Source organism: Argiope bruennichi, chromosome 7, assembly GCF_947563725.1.
Source record: "Argiope bruennichi chromosome 7, qqArgBrue1.1, whole genome shotgun sequence".
Classification (NCBI taxonomy): domain Eukaryota; kingdom Metazoa; phylum Arthropoda; class Arachnida; order Araneae; family Araneidae; genus Argiope; species Argiope bruennichi.
Window position 1 is genome coordinate 92,383,840 of NC_079157.1, and position 16,404 is coordinate 92,400,243.

The 16,404-nt window shown below is 30.1% G+C and overlaps 1 protein-coding gene across 1 annotated transcript in view; it reads right to left on the reverse strand.

Moving 5' to 3' along the window:
* Nucleotides 1-5,542: 5,542 nt before the first annotated feature.
* Nucleotides 5,543-16,404, reverse strand: part of LOC129976018 (uncharacterized) — a 158,702-nt gene continuing 147,840 nt past the window's right edge. Inside the window, exon 4 of the mRNA XM_056089351.1 lies at nucleotides 5,543-5,609. The gene's annotated coding sequence lies outside the window, so the exon portion shown is untranslated. The remainder of the gene's footprint in view (nucleotides 5,610-16,404) is intronic.

The window sequence follows — 16,404 nt, forward strand, 5'->3', positions numbered from 1 at the left end:
AAAATTTGATAATGCACTTATTTAAAAATTAGTAATAACTTTTATGTTAAAATGTTTCTTTTTCATGTGTTTTTGAATTCTTTTGATAATATTTTGAGATTCACAGCGGTAGATAATCTCAGTCATATTTAATGATATCATATAAAATATTTTTCCCGCCATTTTTGAAAATTTTTTTGCTACTTGAATTATCCATATAAGCAATCAATATGCAATTTTGTTACAAAAAAATTAGTACATCTGAAACGACAAGACACTCACATACATGTGGGGAAAAAAACAAAAAACATAACGAAAAAGCATTTAATGAGGCGAAAATCAAGTTCAAAGAATTAAAAAGAACTCAGGAAAGGCGCTCATCTTACCCCTTAGCACAGTAGAATCATCAAAAAGTCGTGGAATATTAAAATGAGCAGCATTTATTCAATTGTTATAGCGCGACTCTGAAGTCACGGAGAACTTACAGGATTATAAAAAATACCATTCTGCTAACTTGGCCTAAAGTTTTCCTATTTTTTTGTTATTTATATATATTTATTCTTGTGTTATGCAGCAGCGAAATGCAGCGATAACTAGCAAGTCTTGTTTCACATCCGTTTATTACCTTATAAAAATAGAATTGTCTGATATCTTGCAATCTTTACATTATACTCGCCAACTCCTTAGGCTATAACAATGAAATTGTTTTCTAAGTTAAATTATGCATTTTTTTACTGAGAAATTTTTATATACCGTAGAAATTTTATTGTTTTCAAGATCACAACGAATTAATGTTATGAAAATTGGAATATATTGTAACGGACTCGTATGAGCGAGGATAGAACCTGGGACCTTGTGTTCGCAACCCAGTAACATGACCACAATACAAAAGCAATTCACGGGTCATAACCACAATATCTTACGAGCATGAATAACATGACCACAATACAAAAGCAAAAACGTCTGGGTCACCAATGTAGCGGATTGGTAAGAGTGAGGATAGAACCTGGGACCTTGTGGTTCGCAGCCCAGTAACATGACCACAATACAAAAGCAATTCACGGGTCATAACCACAATATCTTACGAGCATGAATAACATGACCACAATACAAAAGCAAAAACGTCTGGGTCACCAATGTAGCGGATTGGTAAGAGTGAGGATAGAACCTGGGACCTTGTGGTTCGAAGCCCAGTAACATGACCACAATACAAAAGCAATTCACGGGTCATAACCACAATATCTTACGAGCATGAATAACATGACCACAATACAAAAGCAAAAACGTCTGGGTCACCAATGTAGCGGATTGGTAAGAGTGAGGATAGAACCTGGGACCTTGTGGTTCGCAACCCAGTAACATGACCACAATACAAAAGCAATTCACGGGTCATAACCACAATATCTTACGAGCATGAATAACATGACCACAATACAAAAGCAAAAACGTCTGGGTCACCAATGTAGCGGATTGGTAAGAGTGAGGATAGAACCTGGGACCTTGTGGTTCGCAGCCCAGTAACATGACCACAATACAAAAGCAATTCACGGGTCATAACCACAATATCTTACGAGCATGAATAACATGACCACAATACAAAAGCAAAAACGTCTGGGTCACCAATGTAGCGGATTGGTAAGAGTGAGGATAGAACCTGGGACCTTGTGGTTCGCAGCCCAGTAACATGACCACAATACAAAAGCAATTCACGGGTCATAACCACAATATCTTACGAGCATGAATAACATGACCACAATACAAAAGCAAAAACGTCTGGGTCACCAATGTAGCGGATTGGTAAGAGTGAGGATAGAACCTGGGACCTTGTGGTTCGCAGTCCAGTAACATGACCACAAAACAAAAGCAATTACTCAGGTAGCGTATCTGTTAACTGGCTTATAAGTTTTTACTACAATATATATATAAATGGAAGTTGAAACAAAGTCGTAAAAGCTTGAAGCGCTAATGGAAATGAATTTGAATCTTTTTATAATATTTTTAATATAACTTATAATGTATTTCTAATTTTCACTGAATATTTTGAATTTTATTTTTTATTATATACACTATTACTCACAGCACATAATCCATTACTGTTTATTATTTTTATCCTTAGATTAACAGTGAAAAATATTATTTTTTAATTCAGTATGCCAATAAAAACGTATTTATAAAAATTTTAACGCCTTTATTATTTTTTATGTTTTTTTTTTCCGTAATATATATTAAATGCTATTAATTTTTTTCTCCATTTTACTACCAATAGCACCTCCCACGTGGAATTAAAATTTAATAAAAAATAATGGAATAAAGGAAATATGTTCTTAAGATATTAAATCATTGTGCATCACAGAAAATATACTGCCATATGAAATTTCAGAATTCTTGTACTTAAGAATTGTGTGAAAAATCAACTATAAAACCTCCGCACAAGCACAGATCTTGAAGCGATTTCACTTTCATATTTGTATAGACAGTGCGTAAAATAAATAACCGTATTTATAAATATTTGAAAATAATCAATGATAAAAGGTTTATAAGAGAATAAAAAACAAGTAATATATAAAAAGATTTTTTTAAAGTCAATTCCTTCTTAGGTCAACATTTTTTTTTATTTTATTTTAGTTACTTTTTATTAAATAATTAAAAAAATTGGTGACAAACTTGGCGACCATGTGGCGACATGGCGGTGGATTTGGCGACCGAATAGAAATTATTGGACAAATTTTATTAATTAATTAATATTTGAAAAAGAAAATTTTTTTAACATCAAGTGTTATCCACTACACGTTTAAAAAATGTATTTGAACTTGAGTGAATGAATAAAAAGTATTTTATTAAAGACTGAAAATTTGAACAAAATATATATAGAAAGAGTGTGAGCTAATAGTAGGAATTGAAAAAAGATTTAAGAAATCCTTCCTACAGAATTTGTTTATATTCCTACTATTGATCTCTTCATTGAAGACAGTGTTAATACTTACTGCGTTTTAATAGTTCTTATACTATTTTATAAAACCTCACATGTAAAATACAATTTCGTAACCGATCTTTTTTTATTCAATTTCTTATTTGCTAAAATTCTGAAATATTGTACATATGTACGTTATCAACAACAATCTATTAGTTTAATCTCTTCAGAATTTATTCATTATTTTATCGATTAATTTAATTTAATTTTGATTCCATACCAAAGACGCCACCTAGCTGTAAATTTGGGAAACGGATATATTTTAAAATTCCATGATATTTATAATAATAAGCTAATAATTAAATACTAACAGTTTTGTTACGAAAATACTGAAAGGTTTATAGATGTTATCACATTTAGTTGAATATTTACACTGTAATGTATCATTTTTGTATTACCAACGTTTTAGAAGAGTCAAATCTAACTTAAGTAGGAATATCTTTGACGCCATATTGACTGTTTCATGTTACATATTTGTAAATATTATCTATAATAAGGTGAGACATGTTTAAAGAAAAGTAAGCAATAAATAGATTCTGATACAACGTCGGCCATTCAATCATCGAAATAGTTTAATTTATGCTATTCTAGTCATTCCATCAAGTCGAAAAGATTTTCATGAAGCCTATATCGAGTAGAACACGAGGAAATAATTTTAAATTAATTAATTATTCAGACACATCCGATAAAGTATAAAAGATAGTAAAGTATTCAAATAAGCAAATAGGATTTAAATGAATGTTAAATGCTGAATTCTGTAACTAAAATCAAATATTTAAAAAATAAAAATACTTTCTAACTATAAACTAATCGTTTTATAGGTTAAGAGTATTATATTCTAAAATAGTCTGTGCTAATTCAGATTTAAATAGCAAACGATTTCAGCTTATGTACAAAAAAATCCATAAAAATATAATAGCATAGTGGATTTTCCTTATAAATCATTCTAAAAAATATATCTAAAGTTAAAATATGATTTCTTATTCAATTTTCATAAAATATACCACAAAATATTATTCCAATAAGACGTAATTTTTCATCTTACATATTCTAATTCCGCCGAAAAAACAGAAAACAAGATGCATGATTTTTAGGTTAACGAATCAGATATATTCCAGCTTCGTCCTAATCTCAATTTCACCTCATTACACAGTCCATGCACGGAATTTAAAAGATGGAAAAGCATCACTGCAACCGTATAAATAATAAATAATGAAAATAATCAATACTAAAAAAAGAATGGCAACGGAGAAGAATTCTTCGTTTTATGCTAAAGAAGTTCTTTCAGAAATCCGAAGTGCTGGAAGGGAAGCTCTGACTAATGTACCGTTTCGAGGATAGCAGCTGCAGTCATTAAGTTGGTGCAGAATCCCCAGGTTTGTTGAGCAGGTGGTTTCGTTCCATATGAGTGGTTGAAGGATGTTCTTTTGTCAATTGCAAGCCCTTTTTTTCAATGAAAAAGGAAAAAAGTAAAAGGCGAAAGAAGTTTGTGAGTTCGCTTTTTTTGAAACATGATCATTGTTAATTTCGTCAAGAAGCAAATCACATATTATAGAATCTGAAGATTCTATTCCTTTTTTAGGTAATTGAATGTTGAAAAAAAAAACTAACCGAAATATATTATTGCTTGTGATTATGTGCAGTTCACTAATACAAAGTAATATTATTAGTAAATGATTAAAAGCTGTAATGTTTCTGTTAAAAAGATTCTTTTTAGGAAGCCTAGCTATTTCCATTGTTAACTTGACCATGGCATAAGTTTCGAAAATTTCTGTTTTTTATTATATAAATACGAAAATTATATAATGAAAGAAGGAATATGGAAAGAATATAAAAGAATATTACATGCCAAGACAGAAATATATACCATTAATATTAAAAATAGCATTTTCTTTCTTCGTAACTGCTGGCGAAATAAGGTTAGAAAGTAGGCCAAACTCCTCTCAAAAATACCGTCAAATGAAGAGTCTTAATTCATGCATATCATATTATAACGTTATATAAAATGTTGCCCATTTAGAATAAGTTCGTATATGGTCTATCCAAATCAAAGGAGAGAAAAATGGTGGAAAGTTGAGATTTTCATTTTCTTTTTAGACATTAAAGATAGAAAGATTATTTAAATTAGGCAAATAATTGCATTATCATAATAATCAAATTTTGTTCTAAAAAACGTTTGATAAATGCCATATTTTAGGAATCAAAAATTGATAGTCTTATTCTCAGATTTAAAAAATACATGGCAATATAAATTTATTATGTTTGCTGTTTTTAGGTTGCCTTTGTTGAAGAGTTTTGAACTGGAGACCGTAGTTCTGTAGATTCGAGAGACAATTCGAAGGAATATCTGTTATATTAAAGTAGTATATCTGCACTTAACTAAGTCAAAGGAACCCATCAAAAACAAAAAAGCAAGTTATCTTTACTTTCTAGCTTTGCCAACAAGATTATTTTTGTGTGAATTCAATGTTAAGAAATATACTTCAATTAATCAGTTATTTATTTTCAATATATAAATACTTAGAGATTTAGTCACGAGTTCATTTAACATAGTTAAGAATTTAAACAACGTATATAAACAGGATGACTTACCAGCCTTTGCGACAAATTTACAGGTAGTTAAGAACCCAACATTGCCTCATCACATTGCCTTAAAGAGCTAGGAGAGAAAAAAAAGCACTTAATTAAGCAACGAAAATAAAGTTCAACAAAACATTTGAATCATGATATTTACAGTGGTGGCCAAAATTGTGGACACTTTTGAAAATCGTTATGTTTCCTAAATTTGCATGCTTATTGAAAATGTTACATTTTACAAAATGCAAACTCTTACATATCATTTTAAAGAGAATTTAATGCTGATTTCAATACATAAAGCAAAATTCAAATATTTGCAATACAAAAATGTGTGTTTCGAATTCAAGGAAATCTGAAACGAAGACATTTGCCAAAATATCGATTCGGATTTTTTTGATCCCCGATACTTTGAATATGAGAAATTAAAAGTGATAAAAGCAAACACTCCTATCAAATTCTTAGTTGGTAACAGAGCAAACTGATGTCAGAGCAACCAGAAATCTTATTAAATTCATCTAAGTAATGAAGCCTTTTTGTAGCGTTAGTTCAAATTTTTCTCAACCTGGAAATTCAAAAACACATAATTACTTTCTCGTATAAGTAATATAGAAAAACTAGAGTGATCGTAAAAATTCGAACTCGATATTTCGACGAATCTCCACATTTTACATGTCACTGAGTTAAAAAAAAAAAATGGAAAATGCCTATCAGTCTGTGACAAAGGTAACTCAAAAACGCTTTTGAGCTAAATGGTTGCAATTTGGTATACGATCTTTACACCAAATATGCAGATATCTGTCAAACTTTGATTAAAATCATTGCAGAAGTCCGTCTGCTATACGAGTATAAATTAACACGATAATTACGAAACGTAGATATAGATAATAGAAACGCTAGAATGATAAAATTCGGTACACATATTTAATATCTATAGTGTTGATATCTCTCAAATTTTGACCAAATCCAACTAGGGGTTGACCGTCTGTCGGTCTGTATTTCCAAAAACATGTGAAGTGGTAATTCAAAAACGCAATGATTTAAATACATCACATTTAGTATGTCATTTTGTATCTACAAGAGTTTTATCTTTGTGTTTCAATCGGTTGAGAAAACGCGTCTAAAACAGAAATTAGATTTTTGTATACTATTAACGTATACCAGAGAATAATCACCAAATAACTCGCCAGGGATGGCACTTTACGCCAAACTTCACTTCTACAGCTAATATTTCGTATCCATTGTAAGTCAACGCGATGTAAGGTATTCTCTGGCATGATGTTTATTATAGAGTATGTGAGAAAATGGTAAGCAGACCAACAATCGTTTGTTTACAATTTACTCATAGCAGACAAATTAATTCAATAGAAAATATCAAACAATCCAGGTGAAATATTTCATAGATCCGGTGTGATAAAAATTTTAAAGATGATTTATGAGTAAATAATAATAAATCAAACCATTTGTTTAAACATCTGTTTGAATTTCCCTATAAAATAAATATTTTTTCTTCCATTCTGTGGCAGCATTTGTGTGGTCCACTCAAAATTTTTATCCAGATCATAGAGCATCAAGTACGAATTCAAAGGTAAATGACACATTAATAAAATTGTTGGGAGGTTTGCTGAGATGTATTCTAAACAACGTTAGATTCGCTAGGCTAAGATATGATAAACAAATATATCGTTATTAAGAAGAATTAAACGAACGACTTCAGATTTACGCGTGAAGCGTGAATAGATAAACAGATATTCAGTAATTAAAAAGTATTAAACACACATTTTTCCCACTGCAAGGCTTCGAATCTCAGCTAATCGACAGTCAATATTTGTAAAAATCCAGATAAATCCCTTCTAACACGATATTTTTTATAAAAAATAAGTGGTTAAAATTTAATACAACTTCGAACTTCTGATGCGAAACCTTGTGGCATGATGATGAGTAAGGCTTGATTCATCTGCATTGTTTGTTTTAGTATTCTGTATTTAACGGTTTTTGAATCATGTAATTTATGGAACAGAATGTTAGCCTGAAGTCATTGCCATATTAAAAACCTGTTCGAGTGGTTTCCTCGAAATTTTCTCGCGCATTCTCTGATAAATGTAGTTCAATATTAAAAGCATATTTGATATTTGAATGCACCAAGTTTATTCCGGAAAGACGTAAACTCAGGAACTGCCTTCTAAAGAACAATATAGCTTGGCCTCCTCGTTTATCTGCCTTTGTACAGTGTAAACCATCTTTCCTTTCCTTTTGTACATAAATTAATAGTATTTTTCCCGTATGATTTAAACTTTACTTCAGTGTGTTTGCCTACATATATTTGCATATATACTTTTGTATTTTGAATATTTTATTTGATCATGTTTCTTCAATTGTTTTATATCATTTACTGTATGTTTCTGTTAATAGATGAGCAATTTTGTTTCATTTTTGCTTTGGTTTGTGTATCTACTTGTTTTCTCCTATTTTTCTTGCTTCTTTTTTTTGCATTTGTGCCTGCGACCTTACATTTGAAATTGATTTTACTGTCAATTGCTTACTGACTTACAGCTGTAAGCCTTGTGGTATACTTGTTGGCACCCAAGGAGTCTATAAATAGAGAACAAAAAAAAATATATTAACAGCATACCGTTGCTAATATTAATCGTCCAGTCAGAGAGTTCCTAGGTTCGAGACCTCGTTCCAAAAAAAGATCCGTCTTGTATGTGAGTCTGGTGCACATTAAATCTAACATTGTGGGCTAAAAACATGCTTATGTTAGTGTGATGCGAAAGTCAGGGGGGTGGAGAATGCCAGATTTGGAGTCGTACTTGTCATTGGTTTATAGTTTAATTTAGTTATATTGTCACGTAGAACTATAGTATAGAACTCAATGACACACACAAGATGTAGAGCTAAACCAATTTATTAACTGAACTCTGAACTGAGAGAATACAGTAACTGACAAATCTTCTGCTTTTATACAAGCAGAGAAAGTTCCAGAATACTCTTCTGGAGACAGTAAGAAAAGTCCTGAACACTTGTCTGGTAAATTAAAGAAATGTCCAGTATCTTCTGGAACTAAGTATTTACATATTCTATTAATCGCCTTGTATCTAGCGGGATTCGAACCCAGGTCTCTTGATCATGAGACTAGTGCCATGACCATTCGGCCATGGATGGACTGTCTTTCTTCAATGCGGCATTGCTCCCTCCTTAGAAGAACAGCGTCTCGCTGTTATGACATTTCATTGTGTGGCTCTAGTTCTTGATCGAGTCACAGAACCAGCATAAGTTGTCGTGTCTTCACGGGGAGTAGTCTCTTGAGAAATGTTTCTTTTCGGAACCTCCATAATATCCAGTTTTAAAGCAACACTAGGGCTATTTTGGGACCGGCTTTGTCATTTTGAACGGTGTTCAGACGACGGAGATGACACCTGAGCTGGCACTCCCCTCCCCAAACTTCCACACCACACCAGCAGCAGGGCGTTTGGCTCCGACGGATTTAACTTGCACCAAACCCGCTTACACGATGGTTCTTTGATGGAATTGGATCGCGAACTTGAAACTCTCCGGTTCCGAAGTCGAAGCCTTACCACCAGGCCATCGCGGCCCCGTACTCGTCATCTGATAGAGGCTCAAAATTACGAGGTATGTCCCAATATAACATTGGCATACAATAATTACGAAAGGGTATATTAATGAACGATTAACGCTAGAATGAGATTAATACACGTTGCAGACTTCCCTGTTTTCCTCAATATTCTACGAAACACCAAACTTTCAAGTACTAGACACAAAAAATAACAATTTGCGTTCTCATAGTGATCACGGTCTTGAAGGCCCGCAGTTTAAGCTCGGGAAAAGGAAGATAGTACCTTTATTAAAGAATATATAAGAATATTTTGGGAGAAAACTCCAATTTATTTAACGAACAGAGTCAAAGAAAATTTTGAAAGGAAATTTTTTTCATTTAATTATAGTTACAGAATGAGACTATTTATGGGCAGATATGACAATTTTGAACCTCTGTCAGACGACAGAAACAACGCCTGAACCGATATGTACTTTCCACTTCCGCTTACATGTCAGGTTTCGAACCTAGAAATTCCGATACTGAAACCGAGTTATTATAAGGATACCGGTTCCCTAAAATTTTTCTGTGAGATCTTACTACCCAAGAAGTAACTACATAACAAATTTAGTAGTTACATGTCCAAAGATCAGCCCCAAGTTAAGTTTTGATTTTTTTTTTTTTTCAAATTACATATTACCAAATTAATAGAAACTATGCCAACACCAAAAATATACAATACAAGCCGGTATAATTCTGAAGAAAATGCTGAGATGAAAACGTAATGAAAATGGAACTTTCACTCTAATGATATTTAGTCGATATGTGGAAGAATATATTAATTCATTGCAGCGGCAAGAAATTCGCAGACGCGCTTGCCAATCTGTTCGCCGTAACTAGCAGAGAAGCCACACAATATATCCAATGCTTTATAGAAACTGAAAAAAAAAATCATATCTTCTAAATAAATTAATCTTTGACCTATGACTGTGCTTCTGTAAAGTGTGCTCTTTCAAACAATCTTAGTCGACAGATCATGAACATCATTTTTACTTCTGTGACAAATGCCTGCACTCGTGTGTTATTCATCGTTGACGATTGTTGTGACAAAAGTATCTCGACGCTTGGCACGTCTTTCCATTGCAAGTAGTTGATTATAGCTTTTCTTAATTGCAGTAATTTAATTTTGTTTAATATTTAGATCTAAAACGCGTTTTTTTTCCCTAGACATCTTTTGCTCCGTATTTTTTTAGTTCAGGAACTATGTAATATGTTTTTTATCAACTAAATTTTGAAAAAAAAAAATTATTTCATATACATTTAAACTAAAATGTTTTTATTTGATATCTCTTTTCAGCAGAAAAAAAAAATCGTTTCTACCAATTTTTAAAAATTTTTTGGCGTTTAACCGACATATTTTGTATAGATATTTTTTATTCATTTGATTAAAAAATTAAAAAACGTAAGTATTTTATGAATTTTTAAAAAAAAATTAAGCTCGAACGTTATTATGGGGACGTAATTGAGTGGCAATTTATTTCTGAATAGCGTTGTTTCAGATTCTTAACAAATCCCACAAAGTCTAATATTTGTATTTTCATTCAAAATTCAAATGTAATAGAAATGGCAAATTCTTCTGAAAAAATACTTGATGTCGTGATTGTATTATAAATGTTCCAAAACTTCTAAGATAGAATTTCAATCATTAATTATTATTTTATTGACATTATCAAAGTATTTGCTTTAATGTGCTTTGATATTTATGTTTCTTAGTGCAATTTACTTTTATTTCTTAATATTCTTATATTATTAATGTTAATTCTGTATATAACGTTTATTTCTTAATATTCTTAATATTAATTCTGTATATTACTTTTAATTCTTAATATTCTTGTATTCTTAATATTAATTCTGTATATTACTTTTATTTCTTAATATTCTTATGTTCTTAATGTTAATTCTTTAAATCCCTTTTATTTCTTTTCTTCTTATTTTTTTTAGTGAATTCTTGTTATCAAAAATATGTTGTTCCCAATTGGCAACAATTTTCACATTCGTTTTGTTTTACTTTTATTGCCATTAATGGTAACAGTGTTTTATTCGACATTTTTCGCTGAGTAAAGTTGCAGGTTTATGTTCATAACTTTAATTCTTTAGAGAAAATAAATTATATTTTTGTAAGAAATATTCGTCACTTAGTTCAAATAGATTAATATTATTACATGATACAAGAAAATTTTCCAGCTATTAATCGCATATGAACTTTATTATCTTCCTCGTTCTGTATCGATGGTGAAATAAATTGTTTATTTACATCTAAAATTTGTTACCGAAGCAGTCAAAGTTTCCGATTTTTTTCTTCTTCTAAAAATCCTGTTCCCGTTTGAATTCTTTCAAATCGTTTGGTCTGAGTTTAAATCATCGAACGGTAGGATTCCACCTGCACTTTTCGTATTCATAAACAAATTTCGGAAAACGCTTCATTCATTGTCAAAAGACAAAGCTCCAGTTTTCATTACTGACTGTTCCGATCTATCATCCATCTTTATCGCTGCATCAAAGGAGATTTTATAGCTTATTTTTCGAATTAAACTGCTCGATACAGAAAGAACTATCCTAGGACAGAGAATGTGGGACGAGAAACAATTCTGGCAGACAGCATGATAAAACTACCTGCATTAAAGCTTGTTATGTAAACGCTCGGCGAAAAAAAAAAGAATATAGTTTTAAGAATCTGTGGAAAGTATTTCACGAGTCATTGGCTATGATATTCCATCAGGCAAAATCTGAACAGTTAAGTATATAATATACAGTGATGGACAGTAGTTATGCTTAGAGTGATTCGTATAATTTACTCAACTGTTGTTTGTGTTTTAATCTATAATTTTATTTTGGAACTTTTACTGTAAGTCAATAAAATTAAATAGCTTATAAATAATAAATAGCTCTTAGGTTCTATATTCAGGTCACTTTGCCAGCTTTCTTTAGAAGACAAAAATGCGTTGCTTATTCACATAAGTTTCCTGCAAAATATATGTTATAAAATTTACCGAAATAACTTATAGTGCTGTAATGAATATTATTCTTCATAAAGTTCCGATGATAAACACATTAATATATGTTTCTTGTTTTATTTAAAAAAATATGTTTTAAAAAATATTTTAACTAATACATATGGATCATGAAGAATAATTAATATATGTTGATCATAATCAGAATATATGTTAATTAAATCAATGCAAAACAAATCATATGTGAATCATCTATACTTATATAAAGCTCAATGTGTGTGTGTGTGTGTGTGTGTGTGTGTGTGTGTGTGTGTGTGTATGTGTTGGCGCTCTACAGGCCTACAGCTACCAAATTTGGCACATGCATACCTTGGAGGTCAGAAATGTGCACCTGCGATCCCTTTTTTGAATTTTTAATTAGAATTTTAATTATTAATTAAAAACTAACTTTCCTGCCAAAAAAATCTTTTCATTTCTCCACCGCCAAATAAGTAAGACTTCAGTTTTTTTGTTTTTTTTCCCACGCTAAAGAAAATATTGCTTAAGAAAATTTCGGCAGATTATTAGAAAGGATTCTATTTATTTTCTTAGTGTTAGATGCATTTAAAATTAAACATTGTTAATGAATTGATCTTTCAGATTCCTTCTGAAGCACTTTTGAACAAAACAGAATAAAGGAAACTAAAAATTTCTAATCTGCCTAGCGTTGCCCCAACTGGCGTAGAAAATTCACGCGTTTGCGTTACCATAATTGGCGTTGAAAATTCACGCATGCGCATTGTGTTCTTATTGTTGACAAAGGATACGGACTTGGTTTTGAAGGCTTAATATATTTTAGACAGATTATTTCAAATGATTCTGTTTATTTATTTATTTTTTTTAGTCTTTGATGCATTTAAAACTAAACATTGTTAATGAATCGATCTGTTCATGATGAATCTGAGAAAATTTTGTTGAAAACCTCTTGAGATATTATATAAATCAAGAAAAATATTCTTTAGTGTCCATAAGGTGTAAATACTCAGCGGCTCTGTTTTCAGTACTCATATTTAAAAAAAATGCTTCGTTTCAGTAAAAAAAATATTATTATATTTATTGCAGTTTAATCATTCCCACTTTAATTTAAAGCATAAATTCTACGGGAGCTAACAGAAATTAGAGAGATACATATTACGTTACGGCTGAAGGCCTTTATAATATTATGAGTGAATTATATTACTATTAAAATTTGAAGTTTTAAAATATTTTAATGAAGAAGCAATTAAAATCGGAGTTCCATAAAAAATTTAATTATTACAATTTTATCGTGCATTAAGATTGGCGAACCGGCTGGTCACCAAAGGCGGCTAGTAATAAATAAAGAGGAAGTTTGTACTTCTTTTTATTGTTCATTTTCCGCTTTCGATAATCAATAGTTTCACCAAGAATATTGGTTGTATTTCATTTTATTTAAACTTCATGTTTGTAATTTTCACTTTATTCATAATTCCCTCAAAAAAAGGGTCCCAAAAAATTGTAATAGGCATTAGAGATTTGTTATTTAAACAGTCTTACTTGTTCTCTTTCTTGGATAAATGAACAATTTTAACAAAATTACGTTCCATATTGCCGAGTTATCTATTTTTTTAATTCGCATTTTTCGCTGAAAATGTAATTTTATTTTTCTCATAATTCATGTCACCTGCAGAGAGAGTAAGTAGAATTTTTCTTTAGATTTCAACAACATATTCTCTAATCTCAACGCAAAAATTAAATTTTGAGTAGATTCTCTCTAATCCGAAACATATGTAAAAAGATTATAAAAGATAATTATAGAGAGTTCCGGACTAAGAGAATCATATAAACATCACTGAATTATGTAAACTGATACATATTTCCAAGTGTAGAAAACAAGCAACACTATATTTAGGAGAAAAGTACAATGCTAAAGTGTTGAGAAAACGCACTTTAAACAGATAAATCATGTACTTAAAGGGCCAATACTTAGTTTTAAAAGGAAACAATGGCTTATTACTAAATAATATGTTCCAAAAAATGCGCAGGAGTGATTAACGGGAGGGTCGTAGGGTTAAAGAGAGTATACTGTACTGTTGAAAACTACAACAAATTTTTTTAATTGCCAAAATTCAAGAAGAATTTATATGAAAAATTAACTGATATAATTAAAAATGATTTTTAAAACTCTAAAATATGTATAAATCGTTTTCGTGCAATAATATTTTCAGAATTGCCTCGGAAATGACTAAAATGTCGTTTATTTGTCAAATAATAAAAATTGTAATAATTTTTTTGAAAAGAAATCGACTATATCGCATGCTTTAATTTTCCAGAATATAAATGTACCAAATAGTCGGTAATTAAATGCCAATTGATCCAACATATAGAATGCACACACACACACACACACACACACACACACACACACACACACACACACACACACACACACACACACTGAGCTTTATATAAGTAGAGTTAGAAGATATATTCTTGTATTGATATTACTTTAAGAATTCTTCTGCAATTCAAAATATAAGTAATTTTTATTCGGAAGTTTAAGATATATTCTTAAAAGCTTAAAAGAAACTACTAAATGAGTAAAGAATCAGAAAACTAAAAAGAATTAGACTATCAATCGAAAAAATATACATTCTATCGATGTTAAAAATGCAATACAAATTATTAATAACTTAAATTACTGAAAAGTGACAAAAAAGAATGTAATAATTCTTGCATTATTATGCTATTATTACAAGAATGCTTTTGCCATTCAAATTTACCTAATTTTTATTCGTAAGTTTCAGATATATTCTTAAATGCATGAATCTATTGGAATCAAGAATTACATTAAGAATCTGGCTATAACTGATTCGATCATATATAAAAATTATTGAAAGTACTTAAAGAATCAGACTATCTGTAGAAGAAACATATATTCTTTCGGTGTTAAAAATGCCATTAAATTATTACGAATTTAATTTATCAAAAAGTGACAAAAAAGAGTCTATAGGAATTATTTCTGCATTACTAGTTAATGCAATATATTCTTGTATTGCTATTTCTATAAGAATGCATCTGACATTCAAAATATAAAAAATTTTTATCCGGAAATTTCAAATATATTCATGAATGTATTTAACTACTGAAATCAAGAATTAGACTATCTGTTGAAAATATATATATATATTCTTTCAGTTTTAAAAATGCCATTGAACTTATTACGAACTTAAATTACCAAAAAGTGACAAAAAAAGAGTATTATTTTTCTTGCATTACTAATTAACGCAGTATATTCTTGTATTACTATTGATATAAGAACGCTTTTCCGTTTCAAAATATAGTTAATTTAATAATAAGAATTTTTATTCGTAAATCTTAGTCTTATTCTTAAATTCATGTCACTATTGGAATAAAGAATCATACTATCAGTAGAAGAAATATATATTCCTTTGGTGTTAAAAATTCAATAAGAATTATTACGAACTTCAATTAACGAAATACAGAAAAGAGTGTAAGGATTTTTATCTTACTAAATTAACGCAATATATTCTTATATTGCTATAAGAATTCCTTTGAATTCAAACCATATTCATTTTCACCCAGGAGTTTTAGATTTTTATGCCCTACAACAACAATGAAATCGAATATCAAACTACATAAGTAAAAAATACTCATGCGCTTTAAAATTGCCATGTAATTTATTACGAAATTAAATTATCAAAATGCAGCAGAAAAAAATATGCAACATAAAACTGTATGTTTAACAATAACAATCTTTTTTTATCTTCTTCAAGTTGCCAGATAATAAATCAAGTTTAATCAGATAAACACCCTGCCTTAATATTTTAGAAGTTTTACTTTAGAATAGAGCTCTTAATTTCGAATTGTGATCACATGACAATGGCTCCACCTGAATCTGATCAGCGGTAAACTGACGAAATTTCACGGTTTTCGATTCATTATATCGGCTTGATTTTCGATCTCTTTCCGTCTGGAACATCCTAAGTTCAAACTCAATAAAAACCTCAATAAAAGAAATGCACCTTTCTTAAAAGTTAAAAAAATCTAATTATTTTAAACCAAAATAAAATTAATAACGTTTTGAAGATTTTATTATTAGTATCGAATTTCAAATTAGGAAGTTATCAAAGGTCGCTTGACTGAAGAGAGATCAATTGAAAAAAAAATGCTAGTCTATTTGTTAATTAAATAATAAATTCGTAGACAAATATAAAATATACATTATTTTCATTCAACTTAATGATAAATTACTAAAACGCTAGTCATATTTTGTCAGATATAAATCCTTTTTT